Raw genomic sequence first — 14,354 nt, 5'->3', positions numbered from 1 at the left:
CCAAACCACTGTGATATGGATATCTGTTGTGTTGGACCTATATGTTTTGTGTAAATAAACATTCACTAGCACAGAGACAGGATAAAGTATCTTCTATGATTCAAATCAATGCTTTTGCTGTCAGTCTGTACTCAGTACCAAGTCTCTGACTGTAGTTATTAAAAACTATATGTATGGCCTATTTTATTTCAGGATGGAATTATGGAAATATCTATATCTATCTATCTATCTATCTATACCAGATTTGCAACTTCTCTCCATCAATCTCATTTAAGAATGTGCCTTTAGGCAACATGCTGACACTCAAAGACTTCAATGGCTGATATTCCAATATGAATACTGTAACATTCCAGTACTGCATATGAACTTCTTTGCAGCATTTCGCTGATACTATGGAGAATCCTAAAGTGCTGTGGGGGGGGGGGGGGGGGGGGTTGGTAAAAGTAAAAATATGTCAGAAGCTTTAATTAACACTTATTGCACACGATCTGCCAACCTGCTGTGCATAGGCAGTAAATAAAAAAAGGCAGAGAACTGAAGGAATATTCCATGTTCATTTATTCATCTAAGCTGAGACAAAAGAATAGGAGATGGCACTGGGATTTAATAGAACAACATCTTAATTGCTTAACAGGATGAGAAAGGTGAGTGGCTAACTATTGCCAGTGAGAATTCTGTCTATTCCCTTAGGAATCTGGCTGTTTTTCTTGTCTGTATTTTTTTTTTTTTTTTTTTTAATATAATTTGTATATCTCTATAAGGTTAGCAGGTTGCAATTAGCAAACAGTTGAATTCAATTTATTTTTGTTTTCATGATAAAACTTTAACCTCGGAGAATTTTTTTTTTCCCTCCCTCACCCCCACCCCCCACACCTTTTCTATTTAGCTGGGTTGGGAGCACCTTCAGGTGCTAGAGAGTTTGTTTCATTTTTTCCTGCTGTAGTTCTACTGATAAGTTAAAATTCACTAGCCAAATTATTCTTTGTTTTGAGATTTAAATTATGTTTGCTGTAGCATTCTGCATCTTCACCTTGGCAGGTCTAGATATTTACAGAGTCTATAGCTTTGTACTTAGCCAAAATATTTTTTTGAAATCAATCAGTTTTGCTTGAATGAGTAATACTAAGAAAAGAAGTTTGAGATTTAAATGTAGTCAACACATTCTAAATACTGGAGTTATTACACTGTTTTATAAACAGGCATATTCCCTATGCTTTTAAATAAATATTTCAAATGTAATTAGAGGGGTATCCTTACACTGTGATCACTGTTATTTCACATCACACCTTCATGGACCAGGGTTATTGTGCACAAATTAATAGTCTTAGAAGTTGAATCTAGAAGTTGGAGTAGCATGATCTTCAGCAAGTCAACATGTTCTTCCAGTACATAATATTTTTTTTCAAAATAAAACCACTTTGCAAGCTTGCCATCAAATAGCCAAACTAGCCAAATAGCCAATATTCTTGAGCAAAAATCTTAAGCCAATTTAGGAAGTTGCTTCCTATGCTTTTGTTGGATGTTTACTGTTTGCTTGTTCATTTTTGTTTGTTTTGCTTGTAAAGGTTGATTTTTTTTCATCTATCTTAAGATTTAACATTTGGAAGTGGAATCTTTTTTTTTTTTTTTTTTCATTATTATTTTTATGTGTCTCTCATCTGATAGGTGTTCATTCAATGGACAAGTGAGTGGGTCAGGGTGTGAGGGAGATTGTTGCCTAAACACATCATCTAGTGTGGTTTGGAGTTTCAGCTATAAACTGAAAATACTTTAGGTTGTCTAAAATCACAGAATAAGTGTGTTAGGGCAGGTAAATCTCTCACACAGTGTCTCAGGCATGGACTTTTTGATTTCTTAGCCAGTAGAGTACATAATTTAGTAGTCTAGGTGGTCAGAAGTTTAAAACTTCAAGTAATGTTTACCATTTTCATGCCCACGCTCTCACCACACAGAAGTAGGGAGGTAGTATTAGCTGCATAGGTCCTAGTGAAGGCTTATGTTTAGTTGCATAGTATTTCATACTGAATTTCCAGCACCCGTTGGAAACATAATATCACTATACATATTGCATTTTCTGTATTTGTATTTTGTTTCAAAACACAGCGTTCTAGTGAATTTGTGTGAAGAGCCTGGCTTTGCAAATCTATATCTAATCAACAGTTAAAAAAATAGTATGTTCTGGATCATTTAGCAGAATATTCATCAGCTTCCTAACACTTTTGTGCATCTAAGAGGCACTATCATCTCTAAAGCTGATTTTCAGTGGATACACTTTATGAAGTAAAACCTCATAAAGTAAACTTCATACATACTGATTGTATGCCATCCTTTTTAGTTTTGTCAGTTTTTCCTGAGCCTGGTTTTAGAAGACAGCTGAAAAGGTGATGTTCTGCCAGATAATGTAGTATCCACTTGGATTTCATGAGCTGGCTGATGCAGCCTCTTTGTGATTTCTGATACAGTTTTCATATTACTGTTAATAATAGAGCTGTATGTCAAAATTTTGTGTCGTCTTGTAGACTATGCCCATGAATAGGCAAACACTTGTTTGAAAAAAGTGTTTTCGCTGATTAGATTGTTGTTTAATATTATGCCATTATAACATAAAAATTTATAGACAAAATTAGAGGCTTAACATTTTATGAGACATAGACATATTCAGAAAATACAAGACATATCATAAAAAGTATCATGAAAATTTTACTGAGGCATGCGAGCTGGAAGATATATACAAGTGGCTTTTTTGTTTGTTTTGTTTTAAAAGTAGGAATGTCTGTGAAAGCTAGAAACTAATGAATTGCTGGTCAGCACAGCTACAATTTGATCCATGTTAAAATAAAAATGAGAGAGAGAAACATGCTGAACACAGAGAGTAAATGTAGTTCTGAGAAACAGCATTAGTGGTTGGGAGAAAGGACATAGGTGCACTGTTTCTTGTAGTAATTTTAGGTCCTATTCTAACTGCTGGCATACAGAAGAGAGAAAAATGTTCAGCTGAATTGTTTCATTGTTGTTTAAGGCCCCTATGTATCTTGAGGACCTTAAATGGCAGCTTGCTTTGATGCCAGCAAGGTAATAAGGAACATATTTTACTGTTTTAATTTCCTGATTTAGTAACATTATTTCTGGCTTTGAAATGAAGGATGCCAAATTTTGCATCTCTAGATTAAACTTGCATGCTTTTAGCTTTAAATTTCTGCATTGTTTAAGAGTGAAGTCGTGTATACTGAGAAATATGAGACCCTTTCTGTAGAAACAAAGGATGTACATGCAATGATGCACTCAGACAAACTCTCAGAAAGCTGAGATGAATCTAGGAATATCAAGGTTTGTAAGTATGTTTCCTGTTTTGCTGCAGTGTTTAAAGACAAAATGACAGTTTACAACGCAATGTTTCCCCAGAAAGATATTGCCTTTTCTGGTGGCGGGGGGGGAGGGGGGGGGAAGTGCCTCACAGCTCTTGCTGCTCCCTGGTAAATTGAACACAGCCAGGTGCAGGCTGAAGCACTTGCAGTGGTCCTGATGACCGCTGAATCTGATCTTTTGCTGGGATTTATGAAGTCTCTCCCAGCTGTAATTTCTTGACTTGGACTGAACAATGTTTGAAAACAGAAGTCAGCCAGCAATAGAGTTTTGATATCTTCTGTTTTTCATTTGCTTACATTTTGATCCTAAATTGAATGTCAATCAGAGTTCAAATTCTGACATTATAAAACCAACCTTAGCAGTTTCTGAGGAAGGGAAAAGAAAGGAAAGGGATAAACATGACTAATTAGTTGTTAGAAATCACTAACTCGATCCAGGCTTTTCTTTTTCATTACTATTGCTCTTCTGCTGCATGTCATCCTTTCAACAATTTTTCTTCTTATGAAATGCACAGAAACAGTGGCTGTATCAGAGTAAAGCAGTTAAACCAAAGCCACGGATGACATCTGGTCTGGGCTCTTTCCAGTTCTTTGTTTTTAAAGGTTGTCTTAGTCATTTTTGTTATTTGTGTTTATATTTTCCTGTTATTGAATCTCCAATTGAATTCAATTGAAGTTGTGCAGTTCAGCTGACATATCCCACATGTTCCTCCAGATCTTGATAATGTATTCTGGGTCTGTGCACTGGGGTTTTCCGTGACTGATCTTCTAGAGATCTCTTGAAATAATCTTTTTGGCTAGCCCTGCAAAGTGTTATTTTAATTCTTATAGCCTGCCTTTATTTTTCATGAGACAATGATACAGTGTTTTAGTTCTTCTATGAATGTTTTGCCATCTGAGTCCCCTATTCATTTTGAACATTTCCTCCTTTTTTTTCTGATTTTATCACTTTTGCAAATAGTTTAAGGTTGATTTACCCTCTGCCCCCCCCCCCCCCCCCTTTTTTTTTTTCCACTCAAAGCATGATTTTCTATGATTTTTTTCTTCTTCAGTGGAGGAAGCTGGAGTTTCTTAAGGGCTGAGTGAAGCTGATGAATTCAACATCATCTCACAGACTTCTTTAGCAGTTTCAGCAGTTCCTCTGACTCATCCTGTCAGACTGAATTTTGGGATTCCTGGGCTTTGCCATTCATGCAGTACTTGTTTCCGGCTTCTCAGAGGGTAGGTCAGACCATGATCATCCCAGGCACTATACTTAGCAATTAGCCATACTGCCCATCTGTGTGGTCTTATCTGGGGGCAGTGCCCACTTTCTAGTCTCAATATGTCTCCCCATCTTAAAAGAGAATGCTAGAGCCTATGTGGGTGAAACAAAACTGAGGTAGAGAATGGCCAGCTGCCACTTTCTTACTTCTGGTTATCTTCCTTACTGCTTTGATAAGCCAGTGTGTGCCCCTCCATATCAAGCAGCAGGTGGGAGATCTAAGTCTGGGCCAGCAGACTCACTAAAGCACTCTGGTACAGGAGTGAGGGAGCCTGCAGCACCCAGAAGTGCTCAGGAAAGAATTCTGGAGGAGCAGCTCTGTACCTTGCATTCCAGAGAGGGCTTGCTTTCTATTTCTGTCTCAAAGCCATGATTTTGGTGCTCCAGTCCTCCTGCTGTGTCAAGCAGCAGCTCATCCACCTGTGCTACAACTGTCTATGCTTATTAGTATTTGTAATTTATTTATTTATTTGTTGTAGCATGTTAGCAACAAAGAGCACAGTGAGATCAAGAAACTGTTTTCTGGCAGGTGACGTACAAACTATAATTAAGCAGCAAAAATACACCAATAGGAAGTTTGTGATGAGTATATATAGACATACAGCAAAGATAGAGAGCTACAGTAGTCAGCTTCATCAGGAGGTCTCTGCCTGCCAGCAAGCTAATCATGGCTGCATTTTTTTGTTTGTTTGTTTTGTTTTGTCTTGTTTTTTTTCTTTTTCCCCTGCTGATCATATGTCAAACATGTTGGGCTTAAAACAATTTGACTCTCTCTATCCAAACTAGGTCTCCCAATCTGCAGTTAGGTGGTACTACACAGGGCTCTGCAACAGCCTTAAGCTGCATTTGTCTCTGACACTTTGTAAATTAGTGTTTTCTTGAGAAACAAAGCTTGTCTTCACTGTAACTCTGCATAGTACACAAAAACATGTACATATGCGTATCTTCATATATTTATATATATATATATGAGCAGCTTCATAGCAACAAAAAATGAGCTAGAATTTGTTAATTGACAAGAAAAAATCTCAGGGATATAGTTTCCTCCACAATGCTTTTTTTGTTTGTTTGTTTGTTTTTCTGGTAACCTTCTCACTCAGCTAAATCCTGTATATGGTGCAAAGCAGAGACAAACATGATCCTGCGAGCATGCATAGAGATCCATTCAAGAAGCAAGGCGCTTTCCTTATTAACTTAGAATTGCTATTATTAAAGTCACAGGCTTTCAGAAAAGTTTTTATTATTATTATTATTATTACTTTTTATGCTAAGTAGATTAAAGGTAAAATAACATTAAAAAGCACAGTGGCTTAGTTCAGTTCTACCATAGTCTTTTATAACCAAATTAAATGAAAAAAAATGTGAATTAAATACTGAATTAACTACTCAGGTACAATTTATGTGTCATTAACCTCAGATTAAATTCTATTACCAAGAAAATAAAGCTTTCAGGGGACTCAGTACATTTTTAAAGGGGAAATGGAGGGCAAATAATATTTCCATAATTAAAGTTTTAAATCAAGTTAGAGACACTGATCCAAATAAAATTACCTACACATTGCAATATGAATCAGAAGTTGTAGAAAACACCATTCAATTTAGTTACTAATTGTAAGTGATTATTTCTTGAGTGATGGTGTTAAATTCTGAAGTTATATTAGAGGTAGAATATTTTAGACGTAATGTTATAGCTCTCTGACAATTTTCCCTTACTACATGTGACAGCACCACTGCTTTACAGCTTGCACTGTTGTGCAAGGGTTTGAACTTCTGTCTGCTAATTCAAAAAGAATATTTTAATTCTAAAAGGAGTTAGTAGCAAGGCATTTTCTGTAAATGATCCCTCTCACGCAGAAAGTCATTCTCTACTCCCTCTCATGATTCATTAAAGGCAGACTCATTAACCTTTCTTAGAGTTTATTACGGAATTGCTCTTATTTCTCTGGCTTACGATGAAAGGGTTAGAAAAGAATGTCTGTTAGATATATACAAGACATTCTTATTTATCATTACTAATACTACATTTATCTGTACTGAATGAATTTTATTCTACATTCTTGCATCTTTCAACAGAATAGAGAAGCAACTGGAATAGCACCATTAAAGGAAATTGTTTTAAATAAAAACAATAAATAAATAAATATTTGTTTGTGCCAGTATTGTAAAAGTCTTCTTGTAACTATTCCACTTGCAAATTAGTAAACAAAGATAAAATTACATTTTCAAACAGAATTCTAAGTACCTACTCAGCAGGATGAATACATGGATTTATATTTCCACTGCTTTGAAATATTTGTCATGTTAAATATATGTATATATGCATACTTGTGCACATCTACACAATCTTAAAAATACAAATAACTATAGAACACCCTTATATTTCCAACTTCTGGAGATGCCTCTTGTTATATTTGTCTAGAATACTTTAGTCCTGGGATAAGGTTAATGCACCAGAAAAGTTGGTTTTTAGTTTAAAAATACAAAGTAACTATTGATAATTGTAGCACTAAAATAAATAAATAAACCATGCAGGCGGGGGGGTTGGGGGAAGAAGGAAGTGTACCCCGTTTTTTGATACAATCTCTTGAACAGAACTAGAACACTGTCTTGTAACAAAAAGTACTGTAAATGTTTCTCTTTCAATGTATGTGAATACATTAATACAGTAATATTCAATATATACTGTTTAATACTACGTATTCGTACAAACTGTAATATATTGACAGTAGGAGCCTCACAAGCATCCTTCCATTTTTCTAATAGTTTTACATCTTTCTTACTGTCATAAACTAATTCAAAGCATTAAAGGTCTAAAATTAAAGCTGAGCAAGAATTGTTGATGCATTGGAAATTTGTAACCCACCTCCAGAATTACAAAACAAAATATTTTGTGCGGTAGAGGAAAAGCATATTCATAAACTTTGGTCTAATGTAACATAAATAATGAAAATATAAATACCTCAGATGCTTTTATTAAGCAAAATATTTTTGTCTTTTTGAAATGTCATTTTTATTAGTAAATTAATTTATTCTGCCCAGCTCAATTTTTTCCAGTATTGTAATACATTATTACACATTGAGCAAAACAGAGTGGAAATATGCAATTGTTTCAATGTTGGACATTCTTTTTCCAGAAAAAAATAAACTATTTGACATATCCAATGGGAAAAATGTTATTTCAGGGGAGTTTGATGTCTGTATATTACTCATAAATTTGAACTTATTTTCCCTTTTGCAGATGAATAAATGTTAAGTAGCTTGCCAGAATTTTCCAAGCATTTTTGTTTAATAGGCATACATAGACCTCTTGAAGTTTTATATTGGTGAAGGCATGAAAAGCAAAAGTTTTATATTTAATCTCACTTAAATATATATATATATATATATATATATATTCAGAATTATCCATATTACTATGTTATGTTTTCTTTATTTAAAGCCCTACAAGGATTAGGACTTTCTTCCATGACTTTCTGCATGTGAAAATTTATGAACTTTTGTTTAATATATTCTTCTGGGGCAGAAAGAGTTAACTACCATTTAAAAATAATAATAATAATAATAAAAAATAATAAAAAAATCTAAATAGGAAGCTTTGGCATTATCCTTGAAATTGTGACTTAAAAATTAGATAATAATTTGGCTTCAGCATTAAACATTCAAATTATTGTATTGATTGCCTTGATCAAATTATCTAATTAGAATTTATATCCAAGTAGATAGCAATCTTCTTAAAATTTATAAAGATAGATTATTTTTATAATTAATCTGATGTTTAAATTTTAATTCTATATTGAGTCTACCTTGATTAATTTGATTTTGATGTGATTTTGATCAGACAGTCCTAGTGAAGTTTAGCATTGGGGAGATTTTTTTTATTATTATTATTATTTTTTATTTTTTTTTTCAGGAAAGAAAAAAGAACAGAAAAGTGTGGGGGAAAAAAACAATCTTACAATGAGCAGCATGGGTCCATAACTGTGCAGGAACTGGGAGGATACCAGGTGGCCAACTTAAAAAGCTAATCTGTTTCCCCTAATTAGTCTTTGGTTCTCACACATCCACCTCCTGTAATGCAACAGCGTTTAGCTGAATCAGTACAGATACCTTGGAGTAGAATTAGCTTCTGTCACTTGCTCCTCTTAAGACATGTTAACAATTCACTACTTGTTTACCAATCTGTGTTACTCTACTGTGGCATCCTGATGGCAGCTGCTGATCCTCTCTAATCTGTATTTTAAATTATTCTCATTCTCAAGTTCCCCATTAAAAAATAGCCCTCCCACAGGAGCATATTGTTGATGGTGTGTGTGTGTGTTGTTTTTTGGATGTTTTTTTTTTTCTTTTTTTTTTTTTTTTTTTAACCTGACTTGAAGAGAATGAGAGAAAGCTAAAAAAAAATAATAATAATGATAAAAAATACTGCTCACTAACAAGCATAATGGATGCTTTTTATACTATTGACAGGCTAGTCGTCTCTTCCCATAGGAATATATTCCCTATCCAACTAAATCCAAGAACAACTTTGTAATTCAAGCAGATTGATATTCTTGGTATACTATTGCCCAGACCTGACTTTAGCAGTAGATTTCCTTTATAAACTGTTGCTCTTAAATCTTGAAGGCATATATCCTGAACTGTTTTGACCTTTGCAACATTTTAAAGCTTTAGATTTAAAACTGGTTACAGACCACCTGAGGAAGTTGAGACTTCAGGAAGCTTAATCAGCCCCTTGATAGTCCTGCAACAGGAGCAAATTCCTGAGTGCCTCTCTGGCATTTCCCCAACCCCCAATAGCATTTAGACTTGTCATGAACTCTTAATCCATTTTTAACTCCTTGAGTGTTGAACTATGAGGTGGATTTTTTTATAAGGTGCATTAACTTAACCTTTTGGCAGCCCACTCTTTAAATGCATGTGGAAGATTTCACTAACTCTAATATTTCATTTAAACAGATGTCTTCCTTGACATCTGACATGACTGCCAGGACTTTGTACGTTTAATTGCTCAAATGCTCAGCAGAGATGAACAGGAATGAACCCTCAAACTCCAGTGGAACAGTATGAATTTAGACCAGCTTGCAAAGCTGGAATTATATATGCATTTTGAGATGTTTCACTTTATCTTCTTCATATGGTGCTTTTTGGACAAGCCCATTCTATGCATTCTTACCAAACTCGTATACAATGTTTTTTCAGTACAATCCTAATAAATAATTAAATTGAAACATTTTCTCCTTCAGTCAGCACCAGACTTTACAATCTAGGATGACCTCAGAAAGTTTTTCTGTCCTTTGCTTTACACATACCACATCCACACCCCCATGTTCCCTCATCTGATGTAGGGCAGCCAAAGGATTGGAAGTGAGATGATACTCTGGGATATTCTCCAACTTTGACTGACTCTCAGTGGAAATTTTTCAAGGGCTCTCTTATGTCCTCAGCTCCCAAAAGAAATCTAAAAGACTTTGCTATAAAACTTCCTCTTGAGCCTTTGAAACTCCTTTTTTAAAATAATGTTTTAGAAAATAAGAAATTAATATTGCTAAGCTTTCACCTCAATCAATAAGATCTGCATAGTCTTCAGATGAAAGTTTAATGAAGAAAAAGAGGATTTTATTATTATTATTATTATTTTTTTTTACTTTATCAAATAGAGAAGATGATAATTCATTAAACTTATTTTTGACACTTTTGAAAACTTTGGTTCTTTGGTTTCATCAGGTGAGTTCTGATCAAGTCTCTAAACATAGTATGAAAAACATTGCTTAATATGTTCGATGTTAGAGGGAAATTTCAAACTGTGTTGATATACTCAACAATTTTGAATGCTCTTGAATGTTGTGAATTTCACTCAACATTCTCACTTTCTGAATTTTCTTATATAGATTTTCTTAAGTCTGTCAAATACTTTCTTTCCACTTCTTTTCCCTTCACTGTACTGCTAGTAAAGTTTTGCTAAGGAAGTTGTAATCTGGTTGTTGATATGGAGTTTTATGTATATTTTAATGAAGTTTTGGATTCTTTGATAATAAAGTTCTACCAGAAATTTGGGATTTATGGTAAAGTAACATGAATGATGATGGAAGGTCTAATTATTGTAATTCTCAAGACTGTAAAATATAACTAGAATGTACCAGTTTTCATCTCACATCACTCATTAGGACTAATAAAGTATTTTAGGACTGATAAAGGATTTTAAATAAATCTTTTCAGTCAAGATGAAAAATTGAACACAGTGACCATTTATTTCAGAAGTAGGGGACTTTATCAAACATAGAGGTATAATTAAAAATGCCCAAAGGAAACTGTTAGGGAAACTTCAAAAGTGCAAGTGACAATCCTCTCATAATCTTAAGAAAATTAAACATAACAACTTGGACCCCTTGGACTACTTGAACAGTAGTTTGCAAAGCCACATGCATCGCAAGCTGCATTAAGGCTGAGTACAGTCTTCCTCACAGTGCCTATGACAATGAGAATAAATATAGTCCAAGGATTTTTTATGTAATCAAGTGTTTCTTCTATCCCAACATAAACTTGTGTTTCCTTTGTATACTGCAGAAAAGTTGCCTGTTGGCTGTGCAACCTCTGCTTATTAAGTACACAACCATATGTACTGAATCTCCATTGCATTTTGCCAATGCCCTAGTGAGAGAAGGTCTCTTCAAAGGCCTGGTTCAAGTGTTTGCAGCACACCACAACATTCCTGTTTTTTCTTCTTTTTCACATATAATTTTCTCTTAAACTTCTAATTTGATGTGATGTACTCATGATAATGCTGACCAGGACAGGCTCATCCCTGAAGGCCTTTTGTTATAGTACACAAATGATCATTCTTACTGAAAGTGTCTTAAAACTCTACACATGAAGACCCACATCCTCAGGACCACTTAGTTTTTCTCACAGAGAGTCTGAAAATTGAGCTCCAACAGGCAGGAACACACTTGAGGTGCAAATCTAAAATGAAACTGAGGTGACCTGTTGAAGTGGGTTTACATGGCAAGGTTTTGGTAGTGGGGAGCTGCAGGGGTAGCTTCTGTGAGAAGAATCCAGGAGCTGCCCCATGTTAGATAAGGGCCATGCCACTGGCCAGAGCCAGGCCAATGAAACAGCTGCTGGGAGAGAGAGAGGAGTGAGAAACAGCTTTGCAGACCCTAAGGTCAGTGCAGAAGGAGGGCAGGAGATTCTCCAGGCATGGAGCAGAAGTCCCCCTGCGGCCTGTAGAGAGGCCCCTGGTGGAGCAGGCTGTCCCCCTGCAGCCCATGGGTCCCACATGGAGCAGATCTCCACACTGGAGCCCATGGAGGAGCCCCCGCTGGAGCAGGTGGATGTGGCCTGGAGGAGGCTGCGACCCATGGAGAGCCCCCACAGGAGCAGGCCGCGGGCCGGAGCTTCAGCTGGTGGAGAGGTGCCCACACAGGAGCAGGGGTCTGGGGGGAGCTGCCGCCCGTGTGGGACCTGTGCTGGAGCAGTTTGCTCCTGGGGGATGGACCCTGTGGTACGGAGCCATGTGGGAGCAGTTATTGAAGAGCTGCTGCCTGTGGGCAGCCCATGCAGAATCAGTTTGGGAAGGATGGCATCCTGTAGGAGGGACCCCATGTGGAGCAGGAGCAAAGGCATGAAGTTTAACAAGGCCAAGTGCCAGGTCCTGCACCTGGGGCGTAATAACCCCAAGCAGAGCTACAGGCTGGGAGATGAGTGGTTGGAGAGCTGCCAGGCGGAGAAGGACCTGGGAGTGATAGTGGACAGTCGGCTGAATATGAGCCAGCAGTATGCTCAGGTGGCCAAGAAGGCCAACGGCATCCTGGCTTGTATCAGAAATAGTGTGACCAGCAGGGCTAGGGAGGTGATCGTCCCCCCGTACTCGGCTCTGGTGAGGCCGCACCTCGAGTACTGTGTTCAGTTTTGGGCCCCTCGCTACAAGAAGGACATCGAGGTGCTTGAGCGGGTCCAAAGAAGGGCGACGAAGCTGGTGAGGGGCCTGGAGAACAAGTCCTACGAGGAGCGGCTGAAGGAGCTGGGCTTATTCAGCCTGGAGAAAAGGAGGCTCAGGGGCGACCTTATCGCTCTCTACAGATACCTTAAAGGAGGCTGTAGAGAGGTGGGGGTTGGCCTGTTCTCCCACGTGCCTGGTGACAGGATGAGGGGGAATGGGCTAAAGTTGCGTCAGGGGAGTTTTAGATTAGATGTTAGGAAGAGCTTCTTTACTGAAAGGGTTGTGAGGCATTGGAACAGGCTGCCCAGGGAGGTGGTGGAGTCACCATCCCTGGAAGTCTTCAAAAGACGTTTAGATGTAGAGCTTAGGGATATGGTTTAGTGGGGACTGTTAGTGTTAGGTTAGAGGTTGGACTCGATGATCTTGAGGTCTCTTCCAACCTAGAAATTCTGTGATTCTGTGATTCTGTGTGAAAGGGACCATGAAGGAGCAGCGGAGGCGAAGTGTTAGGGACGGACCACAGCCCCCATTCCCCCATTCCCCTGTGCTTCTTGGGGGAGGAGGTGGAAGAGGGTGAAGGGGGGGAAGTGTTTTTTGTTTCTTTCCTTTGTTTCTCACTGTGGTGGTTTTACCGTGATAGACAGCTGAACACCACAACTGCTCTCTCACTCCCTCTCCTCAGATGAGGAGGGGAAGAAGTAAAGGAAAGAACAACTCATGGGTTGAGATAAGGTTAACTTAATTAAAGAGAAAAAAATATTATTAAGGAAATATTATTATTAATTAAACAATTCAACTAAAGGGAAAAAAGGAAAAGGGGAAAAGGGAGGGGGAAAGGGAATAACAAAACAAAACAAGTAAAGGCTATGTGGAAGTGCAGAGGAAAGAAATTACTCTCTACTTCCCACAAATGAGCGATGCTTGACCACGTCCTTGAAGCAGGGCCTCAACGCACGTAGCCAGTGTTCAGGAGGAAGACAGATGTTTTCACAAGGAGAGCCCACCCCTCCCCTCTTCTTCCTTTTTCCACCTTTTATTGCTGAGTGTAACATCATATAGTATGGAATATGCCTTTGGTTGGTTTAGGTCAGCTGCCCTGGTGATGTTTCTTTCTCACTTCTTTGCCCACCCCCTAGGAGGGTTAGAGAGAGTCCTGATGCTGTGCCAGCACTTCTCAGCAGCAGACACAACACCGGTGTGATACCACTGCTGTTCTAGCTACAAGTGCAGAGCGCAGCACTGTATGGGCTGCTGCAGGGAAAGTTAACATCCCAGCCAGACCCAGTACACTCACTTCTCTAGCTTGTTAGTAATAGGCAATAATTTTTACTAATCTCCCTACACTGAGTCTGTTTTGCCTGTGATGATAATTGTTGAGTGATCTCCCTGCCCTTATCATCCCTGCCCTTATCAACCCTTGAGCCCTTTTAATCGTATTTTCTTCCCCTTTCCCTTGGAGGAGTTGGAGTGAGAGAGCAATTGTGGTGGATCTCAGTGTCCCACCTGAGTAAAAACACCACACCTGTAACAAGAATATTGAGATTGTTATGAAGTATGAAAGGAGATGTGTATGTGTAAATTCCAAAAGAAACATCACAACAAGGATTAAGAGACTGAACAAAAAACATAATTCACAACAATAAAATTTATTTATTTATTTTTTTTTTTACCAAGGCTAGAAGGCCCGCACTCTGTAGGACTGCAGCACAGACAACTTGTTGGCAGAAGGCACTGCATTGTGACAACAGGAGGATGAAAACAAAGTTCCAGTGAATCAAACATACCA

The 14,354-nt window shown here is 37.6% G+C and overlaps 1 protein-coding gene across 3 annotated transcripts in view; it reads left to right on the top strand.

Moving 5' to 3' along the window:
• The first annotated feature begins 488 nt into the window (after positions 1-488).
• MANEA (mannosidase endo-alpha) overlaps positions 489-14,354 on the top strand; it is a 205,667-nt gene continuing 191,801 nt past the window's right edge. Inside the window, exons 1-2 of one of the 3 annotated variants that reach the window (XM_035321418.1) lie at positions 489-644; positions 2,345-2,381. The gene's annotated coding sequence lies outside the window, so the exon portion shown is untranslated. Of the gene's footprint in view, positions 645-2,344; positions 2,382-3,056; positions 3,073-14,354 lie in introns of those variants that run through there. The other 2 variants (XM_035321419.1, XM_035321420.1) reach the window with 2 other exon arrangements.

Source organism: Oxyura jamaicensis, chromosome 3 (assembly GCF_011077185.1).
Source record: "Oxyura jamaicensis isolate SHBP4307 breed ruddy duck chromosome 3, BPBGC_Ojam_1.0, whole genome shotgun sequence".
Classification (NCBI taxonomy): Eukaryota; Metazoa; Chordata; class Aves; order Anseriformes; family Anatidae; genus Oxyura; species Oxyura jamaicensis.
The sequence above is the reverse complement of the archived record's forward strand: the minus strand, read 5'-3'. Positions and strand labels throughout refer to the sequence as shown.